Source organism: Halichoerus grypus, chromosome 6 (genome assembly GCF_964656455.1).
Source record: "Halichoerus grypus chromosome 6, mHalGry1.hap1.1, whole genome shotgun sequence".
Classification (NCBI taxonomy): domain Eukaryota; kingdom Metazoa; phylum Chordata; class Mammalia; order Carnivora; family Phocidae; genus Halichoerus; species Halichoerus grypus.
This window is the reverse complement of record NC_135717.1, coordinates 137,670,606-137,689,920: the sequence shown is the minus strand read 5'-3', so window position 1 is coordinate 137,689,920 and position 19,315 is coordinate 137,670,606. Positions and strand designations below refer to the sequence as shown.

Sequence of the window (19,315 nt, the reverse complement as noted above, 5' to 3'; positions counted from 1 at the left end):
TTATTTGACAGAGAGAGACAGCGAGAGAGGGAACACAAGCAGGCGGAGTGGGAGAGGGAGAAGCAGGCTCCCCGCTGAGCAGAGAGCCTGACGCAGGGCTCGATCCCAAGACCCTGGGATCATGACCTGAGCTGAAGGCAGACGCTTAACAACTGAGCCACCCAGGCGCCCCCAGCTTTCCTGATTCTTAATTAATGCTTTTCCCACTGTACCACCATTTTGTGAGGTATGGAAGATAATTTACCTCAATTCAAGATGTGGTTGTACTTGTGGATAACCACTTGAAGAATTCAGACATCACAGCTTTCCCCCCCATAAGTATACATTCTCATTTAAATTATATAAACCATCTTAAGGAGTTTATAGATATTCAAAATAAACCATTTATTTTAATTAAATTCCAATTCCACAAGTTTAAAAAGTGAGTTGTGTCTTAGACCTTTCAAATATAATCCGTGTGTGGGGGTTAACAGAAACGTTAAGAAGAGGAAAATTCACAAAAGAAAGCAGATACATATTTTGCAAAGGACATATTTTATAATATGGTGGTTGGGATATATATATATATTTAATTTATTGAAAATCATTTATTTAGAAATTGGGTTAAAAAGATTTGGGAATTTGTTTTATCATATGACTTCCAAAATATTCACAGAATGTTTCCAGTGTTATTAGTCACCCTTGAGGTCTTGAAATTATCTCCGAAGTTGAAAATTTTGAAGTGATTTGAATGTTTATACAGTTACTTGAGGAGGAAGCTGACTGGCTTTTCTAGCCTCTCTGTGTAGGTGTCAGGAGAAATACTCCCTGAAAAAAGTTTGTGGAAGGAGGTGGATCCATGGGCATCCATGAAATCCTAGTAGGTGGGATGGTGAACCTTGTTGCTGCCCTTTTAGGAAACTAGGTGAATGTAACCCACATGGCCACAAAGTCAATCATAGATAACAGTTTATGACCTACCTAGGACATTAAATGCCCAAACTGGACAACTTGGAGATTTCATGAGAGGAGAGGGAAGAAAGAAGAAGAGGGATCTTGAACGAGTACGTGTGCTCCAGCATCCAGTGAACAGGTTTTTGATTCAAAATTATGTATGCGCCCCGGGTGATGCCATTATTTCCTCTTACATAAAATGACCTTTTCCGGGGCTTCATTCATAGCACTTGGCTCCCTCCCGGAGTCACAGTGCTTGTCACAAGGCAGCGGGCTGCCTACTTGTCCTTCTGCAGTGATGACTGGACGGGCTTGATAGCAAGGACGCTGACAGCCTCTCTCTGATGGCAGATTGTCAGCATTCTTGACCCGGGCACTTTAAGAGCTTGGGAAAACACTTTGATTTCAATGTGGCTTTAAAAAACAAGGTCCAGTTGAACCGAGCGACTGTGTAACATAGGTCCACAGAGCAGTTTTTGTAGGATTAGCTGGCCCTCAGGGCCCCTAAACAAATTCATGATGGTGTCAGTGTCATAATCAGGGGATCCTCTTATTTGTATGCATTTAACCTGACATAGAAAATCAATATTCTTACTTCAAAGTTATTGCACTGGGATTAACATGCGGAGCAGGGACAAGAGACAAAGAATGTGTGGGAATTAGAAATATGGAAAGAGTCGGGTGTGAAACAGAAGGGTATGTGAGTTGTTAAGGGTGGACGCAGGCAGGCCCGGGGCGTGAAGAGCTCTTGCAAGACAACGGAGGGCCAAGGAACATATTTTTTGAAAGACTTCCTCAATTCATACTTTCCTCAAGTACCAAAGAATATTTCCCTTTTTCTCAGGATGTAAAGTTCCTATGGACCTTTAAGGGTTTGATTTGTTTCTAACAAGGGATTATGAACATCATTTTTTTAAAACTTTTTTTAAAAAGTCTTATTTATTTAGTTTTGAGAGAGAGAGAGAGGAAGCCCAAGCAGAGGGAGTGCAAGAGGGAGAAGCAGGCTTCCCACGGAGCAGGGAGCCCGATGCACAGCTCGGCTGGATCCCAGGACCCTGGGATCATGACCTGAGCCGAAGGCAGACGCTTAACCGACTGAGCCACTCAGGCTCCCTGAACATCATTTTTTAAAAAAGTAGAGATTAATTTGGAGGAAAAGAGAAATGAAGAATTAAGATTTCTTCTCTCTTTTGAAAACTGTTTCTCCTCTAAATGAGAAGAAAAGGGAAGTAAATGCAGAATAAAGGGGAACTTCTGTGAGTTTTCTATAGGCTCAAATCTTTTAAGAAACAGTTTCTGTAATTAGGCTTGAGTTTGAAAAGCTGACATTAGACCAGACTGCAGGAAGGGGTGAAGGCAGTCCCGTCTCTCCCACTGATACCAGCTGTTGATTCAGACAAGGTACAGAAAGTGCTTCACCCAGTGCCAAGTTCATAGTAAGTGCTCAACAAGGAAGAGCAACGATAGTAACAATGAGACGGTTGGATGCGGGCAGATCTTTTTGGGGTCTGGCGGGCAGACTTGCCATGATTTTTTGCACTTTTTTTTTTTTTTTTTTGTAAATAAAGATAGTGTTAACAGCACACCTTAACAAAACTGGTTGCTAATTCACATATAAATAAGACACTTGTTTTAAAACAAGAATTAGGGAATACAGACACCTATATAAAAATTGGTACTGTTTCTCCAGTGTTGTTAGCAATGATTGATAAGCCTGATTCTACTCAGCCAATTTAGCTAAAAAATAAGCTTAAACTTATTTTTTCTGTAAGTAGGAGATGCCCTTAAGAAAATTTATGTGCAGGGCGTAGCGGCAGGCGTACAGGCAATACAAATAGAAGTATACTGTAAGGTTTGCTCTCAAGAAATTTGCATCTGAAACCCTTTGGAAGATAAGACATAGTACTATTGGTGGTCTAGTACTAATCATAGTTAAAAGAGTATTAGTAATAGTAGCAACAGCAACTAACATTTATTGGGTAATTAGTAAGTGCCAGGCCCTACACTACATGTTTTATAGGAATTATCTTATTTGCTTAGTATAGAGAGATCTTTGATGTAGGTACTTCAATTGGCATTAGATTTGATGGTATTTAACAAGTAGCTCCAAATAAGCATATTAAGATAGAGATTTTCTTCTCCTTTATATAAAAGAAATCTGGAGGTGGGCTGTTTAGGGCTGGTACAGTGACTTCTTGGTCATCATGGAACCACCTCCTTTTATCTTTCTCTTCCACCGCCCAGTTGGTACCGGGCTTATATCCTCATGATCCAAGATGTTTGCTGAAGTTCCAGACACATTATCTGAGTCCTGGACAAGAAGAAAGAGAAATTGGGAGCAGATAAAAAGGAACATTTTCCAGATAAGTATTTCTTTTTTAGAGAAATTTTGGTATCCCCATAGGATGACTTTCACTTACATCTTATTTTCCATCCAAAGTTGCAAGGAAGGCCAGAAATGTATCCCTTCAGCAAGGCACGTTGCCATCCCCACTAAAATCAGGGTTCTGTCAGCAAAGAAGGGGGCAAGAATGATTTTGGGGAAGAGAACTAGCAATCTCAGCCATGGTTCTTATCACCCTCCAGTTAGTAGTTGAGAAATTGAGGATTGGGAATTGAAGACACTTGCCAACAAACAGTGGGACCAGGATTGTCATTCAAGCATCTAACTCTATTGCCTTTGTGTTTAACCCCTATGCAAGCCATGCCCATATATTGGGGTGAAAATACAAGGCAGACCTCTCACAAGCATGGGGGGATGCTTAAAAACATCAATGTACAGTCTTTTACGTATTGTCACAATTCTTCCTAAGGTCTTACATGTTCCTTTCAAATATGGTAGTGTTGTAATGATGTTCAATTGGTTCTTTTTTTTTTTTTTTTAAGATTTTTATTTATTTATTTGTCAGAGGGAGAGAGAGACAGAGACAGAGCACAAGCAGGGGGAGCAGAGGTAGAGGGAGATGCAGACTCCCGCTGAGCAGGGAGCCCGATGCGGGACTTGATTCCAGGACCCTGGGATCATGACCTGAGCCGAAGGCAGATGCTTAACTGACTGAGCCATCCAGGTGTCCCTAAATTGGTTCTTTTTTACATTTGAACAATTTAACTAGAAAGATTTTTAAAACAGAAAGATGAGGTCACTTTCATGCCTTTGTGTCAGAGTCCTATTGACATAGGAGAGATATAAGACAGATCTAAGGTTTCAGAGGAATCCGGGGCACTGAAGGTGGATCTCCATCAGTGCTGCTTGGGTATTTTACGGCAGCCAGCCCTCTTAGAGACCTCACGTCCACCCACATTTGAAGGTTCCATGACAAGATCCTAATCAGGGAAACAGGAAAAGAAATGAATGATTTTCATTCATGCTCAACAAGAGGTGCACACTTAGTGTTTATTATATGTTGAGAGCTTATTCTTTAAGGAGTTCCTTCAAGGGTCAGTAGAGTGGTGCAAAGACTCTTGGAGTCTAGACTTGGCTTTGCTGCTAATGAGCTGTGTGATCCTAAGCAAATGACTTTGCCTAAAGATATGTCTTCGATTGCTCCCTTTCAATGATAATATTTTACAATTATTAGTTATTTGTAAACTCAACTGCCTTCCTTTGAAAAGAGTAGAAGCTTTAAATTTGGAGGACCTGGGTTCTACTCCTAGCTCTGCCTCTCCTAAGCTATGTGACTTTGCACGAGTCACCTCACATACTTGAATTTCAGTTTCCTTACCTGTAAAATGGGAATAATGAAATTTGTACCATAGAGCTATTGTGAAGATTAAAATAAATAATATTTGTGAAAGTGCTTTGCATAGTAGTACATGATCAGTAAATGCAATCAATATATGTTATTAACCCAATGTAACAGTTCTTTTTTAGTACTTAATGCATTATATCTATTTTATACCCAATTAAGAGAGAGAGAGATATTGATATTTTATGTCATCTCTATCTGCATTGGGAGAGACAGTAAAGGAAGGGATTTCTAGCTTATACCCATAGGTCAATATATGGTCTCTTCTGTTCATCTAGTTAGGTTTAGATACAACACCAAAGATCTTTCCCCTGCTGGGAAGCCTGTGTCTATTCAGGCAAAACATCTAGGAAGAGCTTGTCTCCGGTGTATGCCAAAGAGCATCCCCATCTCATGACCTCTTTATCTCCATCCACTGGAGCCACAGACATTGAAATCTCTATCAGCTCACAAGACCATCTGTCTTTATTCTGTACTTTCCCCTCATCCTTTCTTTAGGAAAAAGAAGGATCTACAACAAGACATGCTTACTTGGTAGGGTTTTGTTTTGATGTTGTTTCAACAGCCCAATATGCCTTCAACTCAACCTCCTTCAACTCCTATCCAATGAAAACCCAGCTGTACAATGAGAACTGCTGATCAGAATGATGAAAGACATTAGTGACCCAAGTGCCCGATTATTCCCTAGACCTGCAATAAATGCTAGCATGATCTAGAATTATTTTCTACGTGCTGGCCTGAAATGCAAATGGGTACTTCTCAAAGACTTGATTTAGGCAGAAAATGTATTGAGCTGACTCCTCGATTACCTGAACACTCTAGTGAGCAGTGTTTACCTTCAATAATGTAACCAGAGACAATAATGATTGAGGAAACACTAAAGATGTATTTATAGTAGTTACTATTTTGTTCCAGCATTTGCTTTATGACATGTCCTTTATCTTAACAGTGCTACTAGGTAGGTAGTGTTATCTCCCTTTTTCTGATAAGAAAATAGAAGCTTACAGAAGTTCAATAAGTTCCCCAGATCAGAAGGCAATGACACAGATCAGGGACACTCCAGAGGCCCTGTTCCTTCCACAACGGGAGGCTGACTTCCAGCCCTTCAGACTTAGCGGGAATGGTGGAGCCCAAGCACAGATGGGCTCATCTTTTCCTGGGGAGAGAGGGGCCTTGGCAGAGGGCAGCTCTGAGGCCAGGATGACTTTCCAGAGAAGAGTGTGGTGCCAGAGGCCATCATCAGCCTGCAGATTCTCTTCCCAGACCACCCTGCTAAGCAGTCTGTGAGCTTTGAAGTTATCATTTTAGCTATGGAATGATGCGGTTATGGATCAAGGGGAAAAAACATAACGACTAGTTTCATTTAGCATTTATTTAAAAAAAATACACACATGCCTTTATAGGGAATGGAATGGAAGTCTTGTCTCCCAACTGCAACAACAGGATGACTTCCTGGGGAATTAATGGGAACATCTTGTCATCCCAGAGACCCGCCCACCTTGCCAAGACTGAACCCTTGGCCTTATCCAAGGAAGACACATAAATCACAGTGAATAGGAAGGCTGGTTGGCAGACTGTGGGGTGTGGGCACTTGCACAGAACACAAGTGCAAAGGAGCTAAAATCTAGACAGGGGGTGGGGGCTCAAGACCTGGCCCACTCACCATGCTGCCTTCACCTTGTTCTCATCAACACTTGATTTTATTTGATTTTTTGGTAATTTATCAAATTTGGCTCCTTGTGTCTCATTTGCCTTTAGAGTCTCTGCAGAGTCCCAGAGCAGAGCTGCCTCCCTCAATCTGCAGAACAAAGGCTCAGGAGAAGCTGTGGAATCCAGGTTTGCTCTTCAGGTGTGAGAGGCACCTCCTTGTCATAAGGGGGACCCCTCTATCTCCCACTGGGAGGAAGTGTGAATGTGTAGAAGACATTTTCCTAGGATGACTAGTTTCCTAAGGAATGTGGAAGTTACAGAGAGGGCAGACATGTAAACAGTAAGACAGACTTTGCTAGGAAGCAGAAAGGGGAAAGGTTTTGAGTGCAGATGCAAATTCTAGCCCTTACAAAGAGAAAATTAAGGGTGAATAGCCTGGAAGCATAAGGAGGCTCTCACATTTTTATCTGATTCCACCCGTGATTCCTTCTACAGCAGGTGATGATGTTGCCCAGCAGTGAGCTTTTTCCAAGAGTTGCGTTTCTGTACTCCCCACTCCACCCCCCCCCCCCCCCCCCCCCCGCCTTGGTCTGCCTGCAGCCTTATCCCTCCAAGGCCTCTGCACTTGACATCTGGGCAGTCTGACTACTCTGTGGATGGGGACCTTCCCTTTTGACTCCTGCCCACAGTCTATGCCTCCCCCCAGCCCACTCCTTTCCACATGATCTGCTCTCACTGCACGTCTGACCTTTTAACATGAGGGTGCTCACAGTACTTTCTAGAAGGAGGCTTCTCTCATGGAGTGCATGGCCCTGAGAGGGTTAGGATCCCAGGGAAGGAGCAGCTCCAGTTTCCCTGGTGGTGAGCACGTGCAGTCAAAGTATATGATAGCACATCACCAGCTAAGGCAAGAAGCTGGAGATGGAAATGGGGTTCAGTGGAGGATCAGGATCACAGATGGCAGAGAAAAGAATGAAGCCTTGTGGGAACCCACAGGTGGGAGTAAGCACGCATGGCACAAAGGGGAAAAGAGCTGAGCCAGTCTCCATTAGTATTATGGTCTTCTTAAGAAATCCTAATGTCCCCAGACCCCCTGATCATGGAGATACATGTGTGCGCAATGCTGACAGTGGTATTTGGTTGGACCCCAACCCGCTCACCTTTGCCTCCTCCCCTTTTTCCCTAGAAGGTCGGGACAAGATGACTCTGCTGGATGCTTGGTGCTGACCGTTCAGTCAAAGCTATTATCAGCATGACTGCTGCCATGTCCTCTGTCACGGCTGTCTTGGGTTTGTCCCTCCAGTGACCACAGGGCCTTTTGAGATCTTGGAGTTGAGTCTGGCTCTTTCAATTTATACCATCACCACTGAGGAACTTTGAGAGGCCTCCCAGGCCTGGGCCATATGTCATTTGTGACCCCAGCGTGTGTGATACTGAAAAGTGTCCATCAGCAGAGGTTCCCCACACAAGACCTGCCCTTAGCTGCCTTCCTCCTGGGTGGTCCCCAATCATCAGTTCATCTTTCTTACCTCCCCACTGCTGTCCCAGGAAATCAAGGCAGCATTTGCTCAGGGGTGTTAATCCCAGTCTACCAGGTGTCTACTGTCAAGACCAAAGTCCCTTTGCTGTTTTTTTCTGGGAGTCTTAGGACTTCCTCACACAGATAGAGGACTCCTGGTAGCCTATCCCATTTCAGTTTCCAAAATAAGCATGTAAATTAGTTCCCTACAGTGACATATAATTTAAAAAGTAGCAAAATCATTCTTTATGGATAGACTTGTAGAGACCAGGCCAGACTTGTGTTTTTAGGCAAAAACAGAGACTATTTCAATGAGGTCTTATTAGGCCCTGAGCTATTTTTGAGGTTGAGTGCTGGGAATCCTTTTAGTAATACAAGGCAGAATCCCTTTGGGCATATTGGACCACCCCCAGAGATACAAAGTGGATTGCAGAGGCATTCCAAAGAGAGGCTGGGAAAAACCTGACAGGAAGTATTCCCAGAACACTCTACTCCCCAAGTCCCTTTTGGCTAATGACTAGGGCATAACTGTAAACACAGCAGAAGGGCTTCAAAGAAGAGCGATTTGTATATGTGAACATCAGCTACTCAGCAAACAGAAAAAATGCCCTCCTGGCTTTTGCCAAACTTATAGCACCCCGTATACCAGGGCATTCTGACTTTAATCAAGGAAACATGCATGTCTATTACCCACGGCCATGTCTAAACCCCACATACAGCCCTCCAAACATGCTGCCCCCCCACCCCCCAGCGGGCTCCATCTTTCAGCCAGATTTTCCTGGCGTTGGGAAGAAGAGTGATGGCTGAGACATGAGAAAAGGGGGAAAGGAGGCCAAGATGGTCAGGTTACTGGATCTCATTTGATGTCCACACAGGGTGGGTTTCTGGTGGTCATGGTCTTGACATGCATGACCTGGCTGATCACCCAGTTAATACTGCTCAGCAGCGCCTGGCCTCACAGAACAAGACATATGTGCGCTTTGGAATTGGATAAGCCAAGAGCCAAACTCAGCTCTATCACTCAGTAGACTTGATAGCTTCCCGGACCTGTTTTCTCATCTGTACAATAGGACCGATAATTCCTGATCCAAGGATAGGCCTCATTTTGACATTATAAATAAATATATTTTAGGGCTTGACATACAGGAGATAAATACTGCTATTGTTATTACCCTTCGAGTACTTCCACAAGTATTATAAAGTAGTGACTGGTCAGTGAGTGCTTACCATATGCTGGGGATTGGATTAAATATTGTAAATACACCCATTTTGTGATCACCCTTCTATTATATAACTTGTTTTTTTCAAACCATGATTCTTAATACAGTGGAGTACTGCTATATGTCAGTCTAGTTAAATAAGAATCTCAGCCAGAAAAGGGAGGTTTGAATAGACTGACATTTCTGTTTGCATTTGTTTACTTGAAATTCACTCATTTCACAAGTGATCTCTATTTGCACCTAGAAACGATATTGTACTTCAGCAAGCGTTAATCCTGACTGTTTCTAAACTTCTACATGATGTTAAGAATTGGGACAGTTGGCTCTATGGGCTAAATTAAAAACCTAGAGGGAAAAGGATAAACAAACAAACAAAAACCACCCCCACCCCCCCAAAATCCCTCTACTTTTAGGTAAACAATTAATTGAAACCTAAGTATTGGGTATCAACTGTTTCAATTATTTTACCATCTGACATAATCTTCCTCGACTCTGCTTCTATATAGATACAACTCTTTTATGCCACCTTACACTTCTCCAAAATTTCTGGGCTCTTTAATAAGGGGACAGGAAACATTTGCTGTTCTGCACCATGTCTGTAAAGAGTCTAAAATCATTAGCTTGTGATACATCATGTGCCAACACATTTTGTTTGTTAGGAGTCAATAGCTTTGATGATTCTCACGCCAAGTGCCCCACTCTAATTGAGAAGTGCAAGGGCGCCCAGTGAAATAAAAATCTCCAAGTGGGGTATGGGTAACCAGCATGGGGGGCTGTGTCTGTGTAGAGCTAACTCACAGCTCCATCCCTGCTTTCTTGCAGGTGTCTGGGAAAGACTGTTTGCCCTGTGACTCCCCTGTGATAGAAAGATTTGATTTTAAGTCATTCAATCTCTCTAGCAGGTCGAGGTGATCTACTTTTCCTGGGATACACATCGAGGGTTTAATACATTTTCCTCGGACATACAGTTATTAGATGAGAGCTACAAACAATGGGGTGGGAAAAATGAAGGAAGCAGTCATGGATCCATTCGTGGTGACAGACTATGGTAAGATGCTTCCTGTCTCATACCTCTTTTGATTCCCACAATAAACTGTATATTAGTTATTGTTATCTGAACTTTACTGATGAGGAAACAGAGAGGTCAAGAAACTTCCCAAAACACTTGGCAGCACCATCAGGATTCAAACCAGCGTCTTTCCAATATTCACTCTGGTATTCCAGACGAATGGCACATTCAGAATAACTTGGGATATCGGTAGTAAGAACATTGACTTTGTTGTTAGAGTTCATGGATTCCAGTCCCAGCTCCTCCATTGTGTGATCCCGGACAATTTTATGCCTCTATAACTCAGTTTCTCATCTAGAAAAAAGGGAAAATAAGAATAATAATAGTAGTAGTAGTAATACTTACCTCAAAGATTCGCTGGGAGGATTAAATGAGGAGGTGCACATAAAACCTTAGCACCCAGGGAAACCTTAAAACGTACCACCTGTTACTCGTGCTCTTTTTATTGATGAAGGACATCATTAGGTTTATTGAGAAGGATACCACAACAGTGCTTTTTCACAGCATCTTGTTAGAGACTTCATTACCAGAGGTAGGCTAAGAGAGATGGTAACAGTATTTAATTTAGGATGACAGAAGTAAGGGTTCACAAGACTTTCAGTACTCACTGGAGGGAATTTAAGTGCAGTGAAAATGCAAAATCTGTGCCTGGGAGTCTTGAGCAGCAGTTGGGTTGGACTGATGTGAGGCCCAGGGGGATGGAGGAAGGAGCCCTGCTCTGCTTCCAGCAGCAAAGGGAGCTCTGGGAGGATTCCTATTCTGGCTGCCTCTGAAGGACTTATTGACAAGGACTAGTGGCTTTTGTCACCACTTACCCCAAGCTGTGGTCCCTTATAGCTATTTCTTTTTTTTTTTACTCTTTTTTAAGAAAGATTTTATTTATTTGTCAGAGACAGAGATAGAGACAGAGAGAGCACAAGCAGGGGGAGTGGCAGGCAGAGGGAGAGGGAGAAGCAGGCTCCCCTCTGAGCAAGGAGCCCGATGCGGGACTCGATCGCAAGACCCTGGGATCATGACCCAAGCCGAAAGGCAGATGCTCAACCAACTGAGCCACCCAGGCGTCCACCTTGTAGCTATTTCTGAGCCAATCCTTGGGAAATGGTGTGAATGGTGGTGGCGATGGGGTGTGTGTGTGCATGTCGTGTTTGTGTATATTTAAACACATATGTTTGTGTATGTGTGCATGTATGTTTGAGAATACTCGAGAAACAAGAAACCACCATTACGTGATTCTAGTCTATCATCTCTCCCCCTATTCATTCAATACATATTAAAAAATATTGAATAATTCAATATTTCATTATTTCATTTACTCAACAAATATTTATTGACTATTTCTTACTTGCCAGGAACTTTGATAAAGTCTGTGTTAGAAACTTGAGTAAGACACAATTCTCTGCTCCAAATGAGTTGATAGATAGATAGACAAATGTATGTATGTATGTATATATGTGTGTGTGTGTGTGTGTGTGTGTGTGTGTGTGAGTATGTATGTTACTGGAGGAGTCTGCAGAGGTTTTTCAGATAATTAGTTCTCTACCTGTCAGGAAAGAATGTGAAATTCAGTTAATAGCAAACCATGGATTTTGCCCCCAAATTAGACATAGACAAACACCTTATAAAATACAAATGCTGTTGGAGTAATGGGTTGAAATGTATTCAGGTTACTGTGTATAACAGGTTACTGTGTATGTAATCAGTGTGCCTGAAAATGACTGACTTGAATCCATCTGATTTAAGTATAGGACAAGGGGTGTGGATATGGGTGGACAGTGATAGCTGTTGAAGAGGCCAGAGTGGAAGACAAACCTCCTACTTGGCCTTGTATGATGTCAGTTCACCCTTGGGAGGGCAGCACCTGGGGGACACTTTCCTCCTGCCTGTCTCTATAAATATCCTTTTGTGTTGGTGGCACCACTTTCCTTCAAATAAAAAAACATGCTATTTGGGGCGCCCGGGTGGCTCAGTCGTTAAGCGTCTGCCTTCTGCTCAGGTCATGATCCCAAGGTCCTGAGATCGAGCCCTGCATCGGGCTCCCTGCTCCATGGGAAGCCTGCTTCTCCCTCTCCCACTGCCCCTGCTTGTGTTCCCTCTCTCCCTGTGTCTCTCTCTATCAAATAAATAAATAAAATCTTTAAAAACAAAACAAAACAAAACCCAGGCAATTTGCTATAAGGCAGTTTTTAAGGATTTGTTAATCAACCCATCACTCTATTAATCTGTTGCCCAGGGAGCACTCCTGTCTCAGTTACAACCATTCCCTGAGGAGAAAGCGACTAAGAAGCCTTGGAACCTCTCAGACGGTGTAACATGTGTGGGATTTGCCCAGGTTGGTGAAATTCAAGCTTGTTATTTATTTTACTGAAAAGCAGTACTAAGTCTAATGAAAGATGAAGAGGTAGATTAACCCACCAAATAATTAGCTCTGACAATAAGGTGTAAATAAAGTCTTCCCTCCAGCCTCTTGGGTTCTCAGGAAGACTCCAAGCTGACTTCCGGACTCTCTGGGGGAGAGGGTGAACGGACAGGCTCCGGAAGGCCTTCGGTGCCAAGCACAGCAGCCCCACCCTCCTGGCGGTCTGTCCTCAGACATACTCTGGTCGTCTCAGTCTCGGTTTCTCATCTGCAAAAATGAGGATGCTAAGACCCATCTCATAGAGGTAGATGTTGAAAGAGCCAAATGAGATCTTACCCACAGTTATGTGATCTTGGGCAAGTTATTTAAATACTTTATGCTTCAGTTTATCCATCTGTGAACTGTGGATAATGTGGATAATAGAAGTATCCACCTAACGGAGTGAATTAACGGAGAGAATTAAAATTAGTTAATATACACAGTATACATAAAGTGCTCAGAGCAGTTATTGGCACATAATCAGCATGATGATGATGATGATCATCATCATCATCATGTAAAGCATTTGATGGTCCTCAATAAGTGGTAGTTCTTATTTTATTATTTTTTTTCTTTAATCCCAGGCATGTCATTTTGTTAGCGCCCTGCTTTTATCATGCAGCTTTTTAACTAGATTACCTAGGATTATTATTTTAAACTGTGGTAACAAAAAGACCTGAAAGTATCAGCACAATGAATATTTTTTCCTGTAATGGTCCAGGATGCATCAAGATTGGAGGTAGGGCTCTGCTTCCTAAAGCCACTGGGAGATCCATGTTCCTCCCTCTCAGACTCTCCATACGTTTGCTTCAGATTCAGATTCAACTAATGCTGGTGGGCCTATTAGATGCCAGACACTTACAATCACATTTACAACAACCCTGTGAGGTGAGCATTATTACGTCAATCTTATGGATGAGCAGTCTGAACTCAGAGAGCTGAAAGCATTTGCTTACAGTCAGAATCTGCCCACTACTCTTCTCTTTCTTCCAATCCCATAGCATTTAGAGTCTCTACCAAATCAGTTAGTATTCAATCCTCCCTTTTATAAGAATGCTTCTTGCTTCCCCAATAAAAGTGGAGCTAAAGCTTCTAGGTCAAGCATGGGGACCCTCTATGTTTTTCAGATCCCTGGAATGTTCTTACACAGGCTGGTTAACGTCAGGATTACTTGAACCTGAATGTAACAAAAGTCTCACTGATGAATTTACTAATGGATCTTTATAACTTAGGTGTTAGCCTTCATTCAGGCCAAACCCAAGACCGTTCAGACTCGAAGTTACGTACAAACTTCTTTCTTTTTCTTCCTCTTGGTGCATGTTGAAAGAAACGCTGTCTCCTGAGGACATATACATATGCTTTGCCCCAAGTTTCCCACCCCCACTCCCCCAGGCCCCCCATTACTCAAATAATGAACCTTAAAAAAATGAACCTTAAGTAGAAATTTGAAAAAATGAACCTTAAGCAGAAATTCACAGCTGTGATTTTCCGTGTCCAACTTCCCGTGTTTGACATGAGGGGGAAAGACTGGAAATGCTAGCTCCCTGACCACTGAAAGGTAGTCGCAGTCTTTCCTTTGTGATCCCTTTGGGTGCTGGAAGGTCCTCAGAGCCAGCGGCCTGAGGGGCCTCAGATGATGATCCTAAGGGCCTGGTCAAGAGCGAGGAAATGGTAGTGGGGAGCTTTCTTGCTTTGTTGTGCTTCCCCCCTCTTCAGAGACTTTTAGTACAGTTCTCTAAAGCTGGTTACGATAAAACAAACATTACGAATGTCAGGGAGATTGTATTGCACTGGGGTTGTCTGGCTCCCTCTGTCTCACAGCTGCAAGTGCTGCCTCTTCCATGTTATTAATTTAGAGGTAATCAGGTTTACATTTGCAGCTGTGCCGCATATGCTTTCCTCACACAGTCATGGCCACGGGCACCAGGACGATTAAGACTGGAAAAAATGCTAGCGTTTTTTTCCCCTCCTCTGAGGAATTAATGATGTTTTTCCTTTTAATGCTTGGTTTTGTGTGATTTTATCAATAGAGTATGGCAAACGTGTTTTGAGCACCTCCCATGTGTCCGAGCTATAGGTTTTTTAATAAATGTGATCACTTTGAAATATACCATCTTGGTTTTTTAAAAAATGGTTCTAATTTTATTAGCGGAGAGAGAGCCGAGGGCCTGAAGTTAGGCGCAGTAGGACACCCGTAACACTGCAGTTGGACTGTCACATCAGGAAAAAGCTGATTAGGTATTTCCAGTTGGAATTTGCTATTTCCTTTTCCAATTTCAGTGGAACTCTAAATCGTCCTTAGGTTGCTTTGATAGAAAAGCCCATACTGCTATAATCTGGTTTCTGACTCAAACACAAAAACCGTCTTTACTTTTTTGGATAATCTTGTACAATTTAGCAGACTATGGATTCCTTTGAAAGAGATTTTAACTGAATTATGGTGTGCAGAGGAGAGATAAGCCAGGAACAAAGCTTGCATCAGAGAGATCCTGAACCGCAGGATGTGCTTTTGGTGTCTAAGCTCCCCTGTTTCTTTCTCCATTCAGTGCAATCATTCTCTTGCATTAAATAAGACTATCAATACAAATAAAATTCACTTGAAGAGTTGCCTAGCTAAATTAACCCCTGTATGAAATGGTGCGTATTCAGCAAAGATGCAATTTCATTTGACTTTGTTTTTTTTTTTTTTTATTAGCTTTTCACTAGCTTTCTGAACATCAGGGAGCAGGCCTTCATGCTAAAAGATGATCTAGCTCGGGGGTGGGCAGACTACAGCCCTTGAGCAACTCCTGCCACCACCTGCCGATTTGTGTACTTGTCTCCAGCTGCTTCTGCATACCGATGGCGGGGACAAACAGTGGTAGACTTGGAGAGGCCACAGACGAGGCTAGCTTTGTGGGCGTATGACTTGTGCGGTGACCCAGAGCCCCAGGCTTAGCGCAGTGACCCGGAGCCCCAGGCTTAGCAGGGTCCTGTGCTTAGCAGGGTCCATACCCCACAAAGTATGTAGCTGGAGCAGATGACAGAGACTATATGGCCTGAAAAGCCTAAAATATTCATTGTCTGGCCTTTTACAGAAAAGTCTGCTGATCCTTCATTTAGCTAATCTTCTGTTTTTATAGTTGTAATTATTTAAATCATTTAATGTGTATAAGAATGAACCGGAGAACATGTTTAAAATGTAATTACTCAGAGATTCTGGTTCGACCAAGGTCTCCTGTGTGGCCCAAGTATCTACATTTTTAAAAAGCCCAGCAGCCCTCAGCTGACAGCCAGCAATGAAACAGGGACCTCAGCCCTACTACCATAAGGAACTGAATTCTGCCAACAATCTGAATGAGTGTGGAAGTGGATTCTCCCTTAGAGCATCCAGATAAGATCTCAGCCTGGCCAACGTCTTGATTTTAAGCCTTGTGAGACCCTAAGCAGTGAACCCAGCTACACCTGCCCAGACTTCTGACATTCAGAACCGTGAGCTAATAAATGAGTTTTGTTTTTTTAAGCAAATAATAAAATAAAATTAAGAAGCCCAGTGATGGTTCTCAGGTGGCTGCTTCTTGGGCCACCCCTGGAGAAATCCTGGGGGCCTTTTTCACCTTTGTTTGGGCTATCTCATTAGATATAGGCTCACCGATTCACTTGCCACTAGCCCGCCCTTCTCCAACCCATGTTTTATACTGCGGTCAGGGTAATCGCCCCCAAACCCTGCTTTTGACTTCTTACTGCTTTGCTAAAGATCTTTTCATAGTTATCCAATCTCTGCAGAACAGAGCCCCAACTCATGTGTTTGGCATTAAAAAAAAGCCTTCCACTCTGGCTTCCACAAAATCCATTTCCAAATGTCTCCCCGCTCTGAGCCCGGTACAGAGGCAGCAAGTGATAGTGTACCCTCCTATGAGCCTCAGAATCCTCACCCTGAAAACTGAGACAATAATGAATATGATGCACTAAGAAGAAACACAGCAGCCTTTTTACTGTATGCTTGCCCCAAATGTATGAGCTCATTCTAATCATGAGAAAACAGCAGACAAACCCAAATTGAGGGATATTCTACATAATGACTGACAAGTACTCTTCAAAAGTGTCAAGGTCATGGAACACAGGGAAGACGGAGAAACAGTCACAGGAGACCAAGGAGACATGACAGTGAAATGCAATGTGGGATCCTGGATTGATCCTGAACCAGAAAAAGGACATTAATAGAGAAAGTGGTGACATTTGATGAAGGCCTATTTTCCAGTTAATAATATTGCACCAGTGTTAATTTCCTGTGTTTTGATAATCATACCTCAGTTACATAAGGTTTGTTAAGGGAAGCAGGGTGAGGGATATAAGAAAATTCTCTAGACTATTTTTGTGACTTTCATGTAAGCCTAAAATTAGTTCAAGATAACAAGTTAAAGAGGTGGAAATAATAAGATACGCATTACGGGGTTGTAAGAATTGAGAAAATAACAGCTAACTTCTGAGGACGTTTAATAGGTGCCAGACACGGAGAACTTCACATGCATGTAAGTCATCCCAAGAACTGTGTGTAGTAGGTAATACTTTTCTCAGGTGCAGCACCTGCACTTAGTAAGATCTCCCTGAGTCCCAGGAAACTTTCTTCTATTCACTGCTTCCCAAACGTGTCCACTTTTAGAGTCTCTGTAAAGCCTGTTGGGGCTCCTCTTGCCACTTTGGACTTCTAGAACTCCTATTGTCTGTAAAATTCATTTAGCACAAACTTTGTGCAACTTGGTATTGTTAATTTTCTATGTCTTGTCATTCCAGCTAGAAATGATCCTCTTGAAAGCAGAAGATTTGGATAACTCACAGTGCCTCACACCAAGAATCTTAGATAGCACACACTGCTTGCACCAATAATCTTGGCTATCCCAGGATGCCTTTTGTCAGGAATTTCCCAAGTACCTCATCATCCTCAGATTTCTAGGGCCCCCAGGTTCATCTTGCTTGGGCTTGGGGCAGGATCCCCAGCCTTACTGGAATCGGAGACATCTGTTTCTAGGACAGTGAGGGAGTATTAGCAGTTGGCTTCTTGGATGGTTTCCTGGAAAAGCACACATTGCAATCTGACTTCTAGAGTGACATTCAGCCATTACACTTTCTAAAAATTGTTAAAAAACACATAACAGGTGGTTCAGATTTCTTTTTTTCATCCTTGTCATCCTTCCTGCCACCTCCAGGGCTGTGACCACCACTCTGACTCTGACCCATCTTGCTTCAGCCACTCAAACCACCGCTGCCAGGAGAAATATGAACCTCCTGTACCGACTAGAGTTGGGGAGAAAGAAGAAGAAAACAAATGGACCAGATGCTGCCAGCAAGCTGCCCCTGGCAACACCTCACACTCAGTGCCAGTTAAAATTATTGAAGTTAGAACTAAAGACTGCCTTCTCATGGGGGAAGAATTCATTAGAAATCAGGAACAAATGAAGCCTTTAGAAGAAAAGCAAGAGGAGGAGAGATCTAAGGTGGATGATCTGAGGGGGACCCCAATGTCAGTAGGAACCTTGGAAGACATCACTGATGACAATCATGCCATGGTGTCTACATCTGTGGGCTCAGAACACCATGTCAGCATTCTTTCCTTTGTGGACAAGGATCTGCTGGAACCAGGCTGCTCCATCCTGCTCAGCCACAAGGTGCATGCTGTTGTAGGCGTGCTCACGGATGACACGGATCCCTTGGTTCTAGTGATGAAGGTAGAAAAGGTGCCCCGGGAAACCTATGCTATCGGGGGGTTGGACAACCAAATCCAGGAAATTAAGGAATCGGTGGAGCTTCCTCTCACTCATCCTGAATATTATGAAGAGATGGGTATAAAGCTCCTAAAGGGGGTCATTCTCTATGGTCCACCCGACACAGGTAAAACCTTATTAGCCAAAGCAGTAGCAAACCAAACCTCAGCCACTTTCTTGAGAGTGGTTGGCTCTGAAATTATTAAGAAGTACCTAGGTGATGGGCCCAAACTCGTCTGGGAATTGTTTCGAGTTGGGGAAGAACACGCACCATCCATCGTGTTTATTGATGAAATTGATGCCATTAGAACAAAAAGATATGACTCAAATTCTGGTGGTGAGAGAGAAATTCAATGAACAATGTTGGAACTGTTGAACCAGTTGGATGGATTTGATTCAAGGGGTGACATGAAAGTTATCATGGCCACAAACGGAATAGAAACTTGGGATCCAGCACTTATCAGACCAAGCCCCACTGACAGGAAGATTGAGCTCCCCCTGCCCGATGAAAAGACTAAGAAGTGCATCTTTCAAATCCACACAAGCAGGTTGACGTTGGCCGATGATGTGACCCTGGACGACTTGATCATGGCTACAGATGACCTCTCTGGTGCCGACATCAAAGTGATCTGTACAGAAGCTCGTCTGATGGCCTTGAGAGAACGTAGAATGAAAGTAACAAGTGAAGACTTCAAGAAATCTAAAGAAAATGTTCTTTATAAAAAGAAGGCATCCCTGAGGACTGTATCTCTAGTGGACCATAGCTGCCTTCAAGGAAATAATCAGGGGTGTCCCGACCCCGTGAAGGGATGAGGTTAGGGAAGTTGCCCAGAGGAACCCATGTTCCAGTTATCTTTCTAAGCAAAACCTCCTGTACCTTTTTGAGCGTGATGTGTAGGACTCCCCCCAGGCTGCCTTCATCTGTTGGTCACATGCAGTGCTCTCTCCCCGATAAAGCATGCTCCTTCTCAAAAAACACGTAACATAAAATTTACCAGCTTAACCATTTTTATGTGTACAATTATGTAGTGTTAAGTACATA

General features: G+C 42.9%; 1 pseudogene; it reads left to right on the top strand.

The window, feature by feature from the left end:
• Nucleotides 1-17,820: 17,820 nt before the first annotated feature.
• On the top strand, nucleotides 17,821-19,086 carry LOC118535315 (26S proteasome regulatory subunit 4 pseudogene; annotated as a pseudogene).
• Nucleotides 19,087-19,315: the final 229 nt, after the last annotated feature.